The sequence below is a fragment of the Rattus norvegicus genome, chromosome 4 (genome assembly GCF_036323735.1).
Source record: "Rattus norvegicus strain BN/NHsdMcwi chromosome 4, GRCr8, whole genome shotgun sequence".
NCBI classification, from domain to species: Eukaryota; Metazoa; Chordata; class Mammalia; order Rodentia; family Muridae; genus Rattus; species Rattus norvegicus.
The window spans coordinates 130,667,412-130,681,798 of NC_086022.1; the positions used below are offsets into that span (position 1 = coordinate 130,667,412).

The 14,387-nt window shown below is 40.8% G+C and overlaps 1 protein-coding gene and 1 long non-coding RNA gene across 4 annotated transcripts in view; one reads left to right on the forward strand and one right to left on the reverse strand.

Moving 5' to 3' along the window:
• The window catches only part of Tafa1 (TAFA chemokine like family member 1), a 504,481-nt gene that overhangs the window by 372,753 nt on the left and 117,341 nt on the right, over nucleotides 1-14,387 (forward strand). The window lies entirely within an intron of this gene.
• LOC120102500 (uncharacterized) overlaps nucleotides 1-14,387 on the reverse strand; it is a 55,463-nt gene that overhangs the window by 18,318 nt on the left and 22,758 nt on the right. The window lies entirely within an intron of this gene.

Sequence of the window (14,387 nt, forward strand, 5' to 3'; positions counted from 1 at the left end):
ATTACCTCATAGTGCCCCTGGATTAGAGTCTGGGCATGATTTAGAAACCTCTTTTTGTAGAGTCTCACCAGACTGTGTACCCAGGTACATGTTCTCATCAGATGTCCCAATGTAGAAATGAAGGCTTCTACCTCCCAAGGTTGGTGATTAAATATCTTTTGTCTGAATAACAGGCTTCCTATATCCTTGCTGAAGAGGTCAGGGACCACTCAAGAAACTTACAGATTCTTTAGTTCCATCCCACATGCGCATTTCTTTAAAGCACCACCATTCACTTACTCAGCATTGGCAATGGAGAATCCATCTACCTATATCTGATGTTATATTATCAAGTTTTATAGGTAATACACTAAATCTAATTTTAATCCTTGTATGTGTGCATGTGTGTCTAGAGCCCCTGATGGGTCAATGATGGATGTCTTTCTCAATCCCCCTCAGCCTTATTTTTCAAGCTTGGGTATCTCCCTGGAACTGAAGCTGGCTGACAGAGCCAGAGTAGGTAGCCCGTAAGCAAATGAGGATCCCCTTATCTTCACTGCCCACAACTGGAATTACAGGGATAGATCCCCAAGGCTGGCCTTTTGAAATGTGGTTATGGAGAACTGAACTCAGGTCCTCATGATTATGTGGCAAATGTTTTACCTAATAAGTCATTCCCCTGGCCCTAGTTTTGAGAGTCACATACAACCATTCTGTATTGTATTGGTTAGGAGTACATCACAAATCCCATTCTTGCCAAGAGGAAAGAATTAGAAAAGCAAAACAATATGAAGCCAGACTAGACTTTGCATTGGCCTAAGTTATTCTTCCAATACACAGTTCAAAGTGTGTGTGAGGGTATGTGTACATTCCATGCACATGCTACAACATTTTATAGAATGAATTTAGAATCCACACATTTTGGTGTCTGGGGTATTTTATATCAGGATTCTAGAACCAGTTTCCCAGAGACACTGAGGGATATATTTTGTTGGCAACATCAATTTCCAAAGTCAGACATCCTGCTGACCACTTGCGATAACACCATCGATAAAAACATGCATGACCACTGCCCTGTGGGGTTCTTAGTTCTTATAGCAAGCAATGCTAAAATGTTTAGCACATATTTTAAAAAGTGTGAATGTGGATGTGCTGAAGTTTCAGAAAGTCATAGTGATTTGAGAGTGCAGTCTGAGAGGAGCATGGTACCACTGACCTAACTAAGAGGGTAAGAAAGCCTTCTCTGGGGAGATGTTAGCTAGCAGAGAATACCCATTTTAGACACCTATCTACAAAGAAAAAGAGAGAATGAAAAACAGTTTGCTTGATATTTTTAGTACACCTGAACTTCCTGGCTCTTTGTATTGTAAGTGACCAAAAAAATTTTATCAAATTCAAACTTAAGAGTAAAAAGTAAAGGGATTGCTGTCAGAGGATCATCTCCCAGCTTCAGGCATAGCTGCAGCAAAGGACACTAGCAGTGGTGTTACAGGAGGCTTCAGCTGCGTGGATTCCATTCACTTTAAGGCTTCTTTACTGTAGCACCAAGGTAGGAGCAAGCTCCGGCCACATCTCTCCATCAGTGAGGTAGTAAGATTTTCTTCTTTTCCAGGTATAAATGCTCTGTGATTGGATCTCAGAGTGAATAATTTGGGTCAGTTGCCAGAACTGTTAGTAGCCCCTAGCGTCTAGGGATGGCAGGATCAGCACAATGAAAGCCAGGTCTTATAGGACTGGGGATAAACTCAGGCCCTACCCAATTTCCTGAGCTGAGAATGAGGAAGAAGAGCTTCTGGCATAACCAAGACAGAAAACAAAAAGAGTGGCAGGCCAGAGTCTAGTGTAGAATGCCAGTGTCACGCAGTGATGGCAGTAGTGACACTAGATCACACAAAGCATCTCTGATTAGTCTTCCTCACACAAACTTGTCTATCATCTTCACAAAATGATGCTGTAAGCACCCTGCTTTGAGATAGCTACCCCATCCACCAAGAAAATCTAACTCTGCAGTTTGAAAGTGGATTGCATGAATCCCCTCAATATCAGAGCTTCTAAAACAATTAACATTCCTCCCTTTGCTCTTCGGTCTACCCTGAAATCGGTGTGCATGCACGCATGCCAACATGCCTCTGCCGCTGCTGGCCTGCTTGCAGGAGGTCCATTAAAGGGAGGCTCATTTCAAGCACAGATGCTCCCCTGGTAGCTTAGTGTCTGCCTGTGGCCAGCTTAAGTGAATTCAGGTGGCCTTAGACGTCTGATCACATCCATGCAGCTAGGGAGGAAATGAAACCTTGTTTATCATCTTGATAAACCGTCTCTTTCAATGCCTCCGGATGCCATATGCAACTCAGTGGAGTCAAATACTATTAAATTGTCATCACTGTCAAAAAGAGAAGTAATAAGTTTCTCTACCTGAGTCATCCTTAATGACTTCTACCATGTGTAACACAAATCAGTTTCTGTTTGCCTTCTTTTCCCTTAAATGTATATGATGCTTTGATCTCCCTGACTGTTGTTGTGAAGCACAGTCTCATGTTATAAATAAATATAGACTTTTATTATTGTCTCTCAGCCAAACCAATAAAGTACTGAGATGACAAAGGGTCAGTCTCAGCCACCGCTAAGTAGAATTATCTCCTCAGAGTGGTTCACAGAAGACAGAGATTGGGAAACCTCTTTCACTGAGTAAAAGTTCTGGAGGTGTCTCCAGTCATCATTATCACTGTGATCAAACACATTGGCAGGTGTTTCATATGCACACTGAAGGTGAAATGTACATCTTTTAGTCTCATCATCTTAACGGATAATATAGCGAACGGACCTAGCTGTATTGCCCCCAACAACTCCTCCCCGCGCCATTGGCTTAAAAGCCAAGCAAACAACGTTTATTAGTTGATCGTAAGACATGATTTAACAGTGAGCTTGGTTTTTAGTTAATCAGGAGCAAGCACTCTGGAGTGGCCACTAAATGAACTCAGGATGCCAGACTGTGGCCCCTTAGCCCAATCTGGCTCACCATTAGACTTGTATGGTCTAATGGCTAAGAACATTCTACCTTTTTTCAAGTGCCTGGACAAAAAGTAATCAAAAGGAGATGATTTATGACACATCAGACTTACATGAAATTCAAGGTTCTGTTTCCATAAATAACATTGGAGTGGGCAGACAGCCACGTTCACCTGTTCACGTACTGCTCAGAGCTATATCCACGATACAACAGCACAGTTTGGCAGTTTCCCTTACCAGACAGCCCACAAAGCTGAGAATATTTACAGTCTGGACCTTTCTAGAAGAAGATCGCTGACCTCTGATCTAAAATATGGCTAGCTGCTGAAACAACAGCAACAAAGCTCCCTAGAGAGTTTTGCACAGTCGATTACCTCCCAACACGCTTGGGATGTGCCAGTTGCCTTCATACCCCGTTGTCTAACCATAGCAAACTTCCATCACCAGCCTTACCACGAGAGGAGGAAGAGCTATGGGTAAATGTCAGCACTATCTAGAGCAGACAGTAGGTCTAGACTAGTAAAGCACACAGCAAGAGTTGACTCTCTACTCTTGCCATCATTTCGCTTGTGTTCACTCATTATCTTCACTATGCCTTTCTCTACTTTGTTGATCATGATAGAAAGGAAAGGAAGCATCAGGGCTTTCTTGAGATAAATATACCTAATAAAGCATGAGCGTAATATCGAAATATACCTAATAAAGCATGAGCGTAATATCAAAATCATGTTAGCATGGCTCCCAAGCCTAATCACAATCACTGAGACTGTAATCATCTTACCTATATATGGACACCTGAAATTTAAAAAACAGCTATTAATGCCATGGAGCAGTTATTCTCCACCTAGGGGTCATAACCCTTTTGGGTGTTGAAGGACCCTTTCACAGGAGTCACCTATGAACCATTGGGAAACACCCATATTTATATCATGATTAATGACATTAGCAAAATTGCAATTATAAAGTATCAACAAATATAATTTTATGATTAGGTATCACCACAACATGACGAACTGTATCAAAGTGTCTCGGCAGTAGGAAGGTTGAGAACCACTGCCACAGAGGCTGCTTCCTGACAAAACCCTTTATTAGAGAATCCAAGAGACATAAGCAGAATGCTAATTTCCTGTTTGTTTGTTTGCTTAAGAGGTTGCTAGGAATTAGCCCATGAAAAACTAACATATAATGTTTGATATGTTTTATATTTTCCATGTTTCATGCATGCTGAAGAAAGGGCTTGTAATTTAAGGTCATTTTGTGCCTAAGTAAGAAGATCTCTACCAATGGACATCAAGCTCTAAAGTAAGAACACATCTTCCAGAGGATGGGGTCTTCTGACCATTTGACTTTGGTTAGCTGACATCGTGTTTTTTATCCTCTCGGCTTTGCACCTAAGCCAACTTGGTAATGCTGCCTATGAGCATGTTTGTCATTGCACGTTGCAACAGTGGGGCAGTGATGGGCATTGTTTATTAGTTGTTCTCTTACGTTGTCATGAAGACGCTTGTGCGTCATCACTGCAATGTCCCCATCAACCTCCACCATATCCATCCAAGGAGGATAACGGAAGAAACTCATCTAAGGATATATTTTAAGACCATATATGTGGTTGCTCTTCTAGACTGTTTTTATTCCAAGTTATATTCATGCTTGGATGTCATTAAATATATGAAATGAGGAATACAGACCCCAAATGAATGGCATGTTCTGTAGATTCTTAGATTTAAGAGTGCAACCAAGGAGCACCTAGACTATCTACTGATACACATGAACAGTTCAAATGTATGTGGCCAGCAACAGGAGGCTCCTAGAAGCTGAAACAAGAACATAGTCACTTCCACCATTCTGAAATCTGTCTTTGCACCCAGTACAAATGTCCCTCTTTCAGTGGTATTTTTAAAAAAGTCACATTTTTATATTGGTAAGAAGAAATTGTACGCTGTTCGTGTTTTTTAATCCTATCAACTCTCTAGTGCTCTCAATAGTCCTTAAAGAGAGAGCATTTTATTTTATTTCCAAGGGACAAATCCTAAGAAGGCACAACTTTGTAACCTCAGTCCTCAAGCTGAGTAACCCGAGACAGGCTTATTATTTGAAATATCATTTCAGTATTAATATATTCAACCTGAGTGCCACTTTTTCATATAATCCTAGGGAAATTAACATAGCCACAAGAGTTCCTTCTTTGAAATAGGATAGCTTGTTTCTTGTCTAGAAAATGTTCCCATATCAAACTCAGTCTTGAAGGCTACCAAGGAGAAGGAAATTCAGGTCATTGCCTGGCTAAACCAGCAAGCTTGATTCAACTATGTGGCCGTCATCCAGGTTCTCAGAAGATCTAGACCAAGACTACTTTATATGGCATGGTAGGCGGAGATGTAGTCTTAGCTTGTGTCCTAACAACAGTAGTAGAGTACACATAATTCCTGGATGATAGCACAAGGAAGCTAAAGAACCCAGACACTGTTATTGTGTTTCTAGAGACTTTCATGGATCAAAATCCCTCTTGGAGAGAGAGGGTTCCCATTTATTTGATTTTTCCAGCCACCCCAATACTCAAATGATTATGTTAGAGGTCATAAGTAATTGCTAGCGTGACAATAATTTAAAATGTATTAAGGCTAAGTCTGGACCAAGCATATTTTGAAGATGAATAATAAAGAGGTAGCTGTGTTATACTCTCTGCTTCATTTTAACAAATAAAAATTCTCAGACAGTTCTGAGAGCAACACAAAGGCAATTTGATGTCCCGCATACTACAGAGACCACAATGTCATGCAAAGCCTTTTTTATTATAAAAGACTAAAAAGATCCTGCTTTATTTAAGGATCAGTCAAGAATTACTGACTTCTTTGTTGTTATTGTTGTTCTCTAAGTTCATTGTGGCATCTTTAGGTAAAATTTATTTCTGTGGGAGGAGAATCATTAATAAAAATGATTCATGCAGTTAGTCGATTCCACTGCATCCACTGTATAAGTCATTTCCTCTTTTTTTATTTAAAGAGGAATCTAGTGAATGAGATGAGTTGCTTTGGGTGTTACTTTAGTATTTCAGGGAGAGTTTGAGAACTGAATACAGTCACCTAGTTACTAACTAGGTAGAAAGGAGAGGATACACGTGCTGGCACCTCCTCCCAGGAAAAACACTGAGAGACTATTTTTCCCACCAATATTCCTATCTAATCTAAGATTATCCCAACAGCATCAGTAGCATCAGATCTTTAGTGTCTACTTTGTGTCCACTATTATTGTAGTCATCTGTCCATACTATTTACCTTTTACCTATTTACCCTCAAAGCACCTTCATAAAGCAGATGCAGTCACCCACTTCTTAGTTGAGAAACTAGAAGTGTGGGGTGAAAACTAAGAAGCAGTAGCAGGATCTCAGTTCCTGAACCTTAGCAACTAGCTTCTAGAAGGTGTGGTCTCCCCATTGTAATATGGTACATCATATATGGCGGTCCTGTCCAGATTCCTTCTTCTGTCTTGTACATGCCCAGAGCCCTGGGCCAGAGGAGATGGTAATTTATTTAACCTTAAGCTTAAATGCATCATGCAGCCATTTTACCCTGCCAGACAAGACTGTGCCTGAAGATCCATTAGTGTCTTTGCTGTCAATGCTTCATAGACAGAGACACTTGGAGCTTCCTTCCAGCCCACTGGGTCAATACAACATTTTTAACAGAGTCTTAAATATGTATTTCTGACATCCGCTACAATGGGTTCCTAAAGAGCTATTTTTAAGGCCTGATCAGGAAGTCCTATAAAAGTGAATCTCAAAGACTCTGCTTTATTTTACATATTACAGCTTTTCAAGAAAGGAGCTACTTGAAATAAAGTGGAAATGTGAGTGTCCAATTAATCTTGTCAATCTTAGCATACTTCAGCCTAGGCTTTATTAATTTCCTTCAAATATTGCCTTTGATTGTATCCTAGTTTGCTTTCTATTGCAGTGATAAATATTGTGATCAAAGCAACTTGTAGAGGAAAGGGTTCGATTCATCTTACAGGTTCCAGTCCACCATCAAGGAAAGCTAAGGCAGGAACTTACAAACACAACTGAAAGCAGAAATCGAGGCACAGACTAGGGAGGAAAGCTATTTACTGACTTGTTCTCTGGTTCACTGTCAGCTACCTTTCCTTTACAGCCTAGGCCCACCTGCCTAGGAATGGACCACCACTCACAGTGGGCTAGGTCCTTCGACACTACCAATTAAGAAAATGCCTCACAGATATACCCATGGGCCTGTCACATAGAGGGAATGCCTCACTAGGGGTTTCTTCTCATGTGTCAAGTTGCAAACCAAGATAAGTTATTACAGACCTTAAAACACATATCCTTGCTTGAACATTGGTAAAGACACATGTTTCAAAAGATACATGTTTCAAAGGTGTGTGTGTGTGTGTGTGTGTGTGTGTGTGTGTGCGCGCGCGTGTGGGCATGTGTGTGTGTATGTGTGTGCTTGTATTTCTACATCATTTCTAAGTTATTCTACTTAGACTAAAATGGGTTTATTAATGAAAGCATAATATTTGATAATAAAAACAAACATTCTGTCTTCCTTCATATGTATCAATTCTTTTCTTTCTGTACTCCCCTCCATCCTTTCTTCCCTTCTCTGTTTATTTCCATCCCTGTTTCCATCTCTTATAGACATTTAATCAATTACATCAACTTAGAATATGTGCCATGCCAACCCTTTATAACAAAAGTGGGCATTAGTTTAAAATTAAAAATTATGCATCCGGAATGCTATTATGGGAGAATTGTGTGAAATATTGAATCATATATCAGGAAAATATTTGCATATTGGTTCAGGAAGAACACTCAAGGGAGACCTTGAATGATGAAGGTGTAGACACACACACACACACACACATACACACATGCACGCACGCACACATCATAGACACACACATACAACATACAACACATATCATATATACACACACATATTATACACACCACACATGTACACATACCACACACACACACCACACACACACACACATGTTCATTTTTGTTCTGTTTTTGAGGCAATTATTACACAAAAGCAGGCCCTCTCTCTCTGAGAGAACTTCCTCTTGTAGTAATTTGAGTTCTCCCACCATGCTTCTTCATCTTGGTTGTAAGCCATCGCTGCACAAATAAACACTAAATTTCTGATTTCTTCACTTAGAAGAGGAAACCAACTCAAGAAACTTCTCACAGGATCATTTTTAAACTGGGTTTTCTCAGTTTATAGCCCAGAATGAATCAGTTGCATAGTATCTAAGCTACTTTCAGTAGATTTCCAATCTGGGGGCAAGTTCTGGATGTGATGACAAGTTTCAGCTCAGCTTTTAATCATCCAGCTGCCAGTCACTCCTAGACTTTTCCTTCCCTTTCCATCATGATACATAATTGTCATCAGTGGGGAGTCCTTTTAAGAGAAACATTCTCCTTAGCAATCCATCTCCCTTGGGTTTCTTACATTGTATAGAGTAAGACAGTGATGCATGGAGCTGGGAAAGAGAGATTGTAGCTTGGAGCATTTGGGCTTGGCAGAGAGCTGAAGTTGCCAAATATAATCTTAAAACAGTATCTTCTTCTCACCTTTGGGGGCATTAGAAAATTTCTTTTCCTGTTAAGAATAAAGTTGATAATGCTCTCAGAGCTCTGACAAACCCAAGAGATTGAGAGGAATGGTTAACAGAGAGACATCCCATGGGGGTTCCTTGCAAGGAATTTACCCATCCTCCTGAGTTGAATGTGGATGAGGAGGGTGAGAGGCAAGAGATGCTACTGAAGCAGACCTTCAGCAATGGAGGGAGAACCAGGAAGTTGCTGTGCGCTGAAATACTTGGTTATTTCAGACTGACCTACATTGACCGGGTACTTCCTGTGCTAGGTCCTAACTTGAAAACAACAGGACCCTTTATGAAAGTAAATTCTGGGTATGAAGCTGCAATTTTATAGATACTTTATCTTAGAATTGTTTTTATAGTCAAAATGAGGATATGTACAGTAACTTGAAAATCTGAATTGCACAGACAACATCCAAACTGTTATGCACACAGTGTCTTCTGCTGTGAGTTAAGATGGTGGCGTACCTGTGTGACTGGCTGGGTGTACGAATGCGGGGCACAAACCAGAAGAATCCATTTTCCAAACGATCCATATGCAAAAAGGGAGAGTCCGATTTTCTGAGCTCTTAAATGACAGTGCTTTGACAAGCCATAGATCATCTTGAAGTCATTTAGACTCGGACGGAGATAAAATTTGGGAATGGATTGGCTATGGCGCCACCGAAAAGGCTGAGAAGCACTTAGATGACAAATATTATTGTGATTTGAAATAACATTGACATTTAGATTTAAAGGGACAGTTCACTGGGTATTTCTTAAAACACAAGTAATATTGAATAAAAGGGGTATATTTCTAGCTTTTAGGAAAGGCTATGACAAAACTGACTCTTCCCTTTTATTGTGTCCATTGTGTGTGTGTGTGTGTGTGTGTGTGTGTCTGTGTGTGTGTGTGTGTGTGTGTGTGTGTGTGTGTTCTCCTTTTCATGAGAAGCCAGCTCGTATGAACAATACACTTCATAATCTCTGTGGTTGTGATACAAACCCCGGGTTTTACTTTGCTAAAATTTTCTCGGTTTCTCATTAAATTTTACATGGGCCAAATTAAACAGAAGATGTTGTTTTCACTAAGAAATATTAAATATAGGTGTGGATGGGGAACCACATTTGCATGTTTACCTATTTACTATGCCAAAGGTGTCCCCCTATCTTAATTATACTCTATAACCATGTGCCTGTTAACCCACCCATCAAGTACTTGCTACTTAGTACTGGGTGATAACTGAGCAAGAGTAATTGCTTTCACTCATCCTTCTAGCATTTAAGAATAGTTTGCTGTGATACATTTTCAGGAACTGCTGTAGCAGAATCCTTTCGCGTAGCGAAGGCAGCTGGACCCCTTTATAGAACTTATAAAACCAACAAATCATAACATGAGGGAAAGTTTTCCTAACAAAGGTTTAATATTTTCATTTTGTCAGCATGAGAAAATGGTCCTGGGTTATACAATCAGGTTGATTTGACTGCTGGATTACTTTGGGACTCATGGGCTTGACTAGACAATCTGTCCTGCAAGCTCCAAGTATCTGTCTTTGCTCTGCCAGTGCTGGGTTACTGCTGCCTACCAGCCTCCCCTCTCACATTGGTGCTGGTGATCTGACTAGTTCCCATGGCTCCTGTAACAAGTACTTTACCTTCTGAGCCAGCTGTTCAACCTCAGTTAACTATTTCAATGTTGTTGCCATCCTCACTAGATGCAGAACTGTTTGGTTCTCCAGGTGTCCATCTTCCTAGCTCTGTCTTCAAGCAATTCTGAAAACACAAGTAAATGTGTCTTCAAAGCACTTTTGAACCCTGATAATACACTAGAAATGATTTAATATACAAAATGATAGGGACTCCTCAGCATAAGAAGTCTACATAGCAGTGAGGGACTCACGGGCAGTAAGGACAAGAAATAAATAGCGCACAGCATTTAAAGGTAACAGGTTCTCTAGGAGGGGGTGAGGATCAGACCAGGATCAAAGGAAGGATTCTCACATGTGCCTGCTAAGGAAATTAGGATTTATTTCAATAGAGTAATCAATTGGACATCTTATGGAGTGGCATTTGAGCAAAGATGAAGAGGATTAAGAGTGAGCCAGAGCTCTGCAGGAAGAGTGTCCCAGGCAATGTGAGAATACCTGGGAAGGACGGAGCCCAGCATGTTAGCTTGATTGCCCCAGGCAATATGAGCAGTGTTCATGGAGGAAGCAGACGAGGGAAGAAGAGCAGTGGCAAGTGAGGGCATACACGGGGGCGGGGCATTCTAGACACTTATCTATGATCACCCCAAGAGAGACATGACAAACTTCTTCTACAGATGCTTTCTGTCAGTGAAGAATCACCATTTTTGTACACGATGCAAACCCCATGAACTTTGGAATCTGATAAACTGGAATCATTCTTCTGTGCATCTAAGCAAGTTATTAGCTGTATGCAGGACTTGGTTATTTTATCTATATTCTGGGGGGGGGGGTGATACGCTGTAAGGTCACTGGCTTCCAGCATGCTAGACTCATGATCTTGTATATCTATCACAGCCTCTGACCCGACTGCAAATCAAGTAAGATTCACAGTGCCTCCGGGGACCATCCTCATACCTTGTGCTATCTTCCATCACAAGTGCCGCTCCCATCTGGTATTGAAGCCAAGTGGTCACTTAAATTTGTGATACTTTCACAAAGTGTAAATCTAGCTAGTATTGACTTGATAGAACATAGTTATAGTCGGCAACTGTTAGCTAAAGCAACCTGAGCATGAGTGTCGGGGTGAGGGTGTAATGTACCATTGGCCTTGTCCCATAAACTCTAACCCCAGATCTGTGGAGATAGGGAGATAAGTTCCCTTCACCCAAGTTCAACCTTTCCTGTTTTCTGTTCAGTATTGGGCTATGATGTTTGTCCCTCCTTCCTGGCCACCATTTTCTTCTCCAATTCCTCCTGTATATGGTTGCCAAAGAGATGGCACTGAAGCAACGTCCCCATGGGAACTGGCCATTGTCTTTCCAAATTACTTTTAAAGGTACACTGTACAGGACGACTCTCCTGAGAAAATGATGAGGAGCCCCCTTCACTTTAATCCTGTCTTTCCCAGCCTGAACGCTGTAGTTCATTGTTTATGGTACATTTCTGAAATGCCCCAATCATTGCTTTGGAGAAAAGGCCAATTATAACCTGAAACAATGACTTGTATAAGATCATTCTACAGTATCTTAAAGGACCAGGATGTAAGGAAGTGTTCAAAAAGACCAAAACAAATCAAGCTTACAATAGTCGCTGTGGCAAAGGCACATACAAGCCAAAAGAAACCTTGCCACAGTGAAAGCTAGGATGTTCGATGCAATTAAATGACCTCATATTACATTATGAGACCATGCATAATTAAAATACAAGAGTATACATAGATATAGATAAGTACATGAAAATGGAGACCAAGCTCCTGCAGAAGAATTCTGAATATTTTATTCATTATCATAATTTCAAGACCCAGACTGTAACTCCACAGCTTCTAAGGGTAGAAAGGGCAGACTGCTCATAGCAACTTCCTTTCAAGGAGTACACTACAATGGGGAAAGTAAGGAAAAATATTATAACAATGGAGAAACCTGATAACTGTTGCATCAGCCGGCTGACCAGGTTCAGCATCAACAAGGCAAAGCCAGATTGTTAGTGTGTACCTATGATAGGCCCAGAGTGGATTTACCTCTTCAGCCTTCCTCCCCAAACACATAACCTTACTCTAATCATAAGAAACACAGACAAATCCCAATTGGAAGACACTCTGCAAAATGCCTCACCAGTCTACCCCCAAAGGTTATCAAAAAGCAATTGAATGTTTGAGAAAATGTCACAAGCCACAAGACACCCAGGGAGACAAGGGAAATGAACACAATGTAGTCTGTCTGATTGGACCCTCGAGTAGAAAAGGTTAAAACTAAGGAAGTCTAACAGAGCTTAGAATTTGGTTAATGCAAATATTAGAGAGTGTGAATCTGGAGTAGCCAGAAGAGTCAGAAAGGGAGGGAGTGCCCAAAATGAAAGCCAAGCAAACATACAGTGTTTACTCCATGTCAAGGCGATGCACAGGCCAATGAAAGGGCTCCCAGCCATCGAAGCCAGAACATGTTAAGCAGGCAGGTACTGTAGCACTGGCTCATAATGCCGAGGAAAAATAAACATAAAATGCATTATACAGAAGATGTCAATAATTAGGTAACACAAGCAGGAAAGATGGGGCCTCTTGATACCATCTTCATAAATTTTCTGAAAATCTTAAGTTACTTTGTACTAATAAAATGAGTTTTTAAAAAAGATTTATTATTTATTTTATGTGTGTGAGTACACTGTTGCTGTCTTCAGACACTCCAGAATACGGCATCTGATCTCATTAGAGATGGCTAAGACACCATGAGGTTGCTGAGACTTGAACTCAGGACCTCTGGAATGGCGGTTAGTGCTCTTAACTGCTGAGCCATCTCCCCAGATTGTCACGTTATCATGAGGCCTGCTCTTCATAACTGCCACTGCAGCCTCATCTTTCAACTCGGATTCTTAGAAATCTTCTATGGAGTCTCCATACACAAACACATCTCCCATTGTACCTGTTTACAGAACACGGGACTTACACTATTACTATTAATGTTAGTTAATTCATATATTTTACTCAGTTATTAAGGAAAAACTTCTATACATCCTCAATATGGCTAAGAAGAAATAAAATGTAACCTTGACTCTGTCCTAGTTTACAGCTTGGCTGGAAATAGCCAAAATCACCGACTACCAAGTACTTGGAAATTCATGGAATACTAAGAGAATAAATAGTTGTGGAGGTGACGAGGCATTCTCTAAGGAATTGATCTTGATATTGAGCTCTAAAGAAAGCTCATGGGGATTCTGTCTCATACACACATGTGTATGTATGTATTTATGTATGCACGCATGCATGTATTTCCTATATAATACATGTGTCCCCTTCTTTTTCTCCCCCTCTTTCTTTCTCTCCATGTTTATGTGTGCATGAATCTTGAAGGGAGGTGGAATTGGAAGGGTTGTCATTAAGAGACAGGACTTCAGGACTTTTCCTATGTGCTGGAGTGACAGAGGTACATAGGAGCTAAGATATGCTATTTCAGGAGAGATCATATATGCTGAGACAGGAAAGAGAGTAGTTGGACTGGAGATGTACAAGGCCCTGGTTTAGTCATCTTCATACCCACAACCAAACAAGAAACAAAAAGAGAGGAATGTCCATGCAGAAATCCCCTTTACCCCTCGGTGGTATTGTTGTAGGACTCTTGATCATCCATCAGACTCACGGTAACCCCTGTAGGTTAGGGTATGCTCTCTTATTTCTATCCACACAGCTTCTGCTGCAGGTGTGGTGGTTATTATTCCCACTTTAGAGCTGAGGAAACTAAGACCTTCAAATACTAAGTAGACAGAATAAAATTCAAATGAAAATTAAATGAGCTAAGCTTTGGACTCTTCCCTTCTCTTGCGGGAGACAGAACTAACTACCTTGTGTTTGCTCACTTGAGTAGATTTCTTCAAAGGCAAAGGTTTCTCAGCACTGTTGATGTTTTGTACCAGACTCTCCCTTGCTGCAGCAGACCCCCCATGGAGCATTGTAGGATGTTCAGTGACATCCCCACTCTCTACCCATAGGATGCAAGTAGCATCTTGCTCCCCCTAGTGACCTCAGGCAACAAACTGTCTCTAAACTTTGCAATTATTGGTGAGAGAGAAACCTATCACGCCCTGGTCCCACTGTACCTAAAACACGGTGTTGCTACTAAA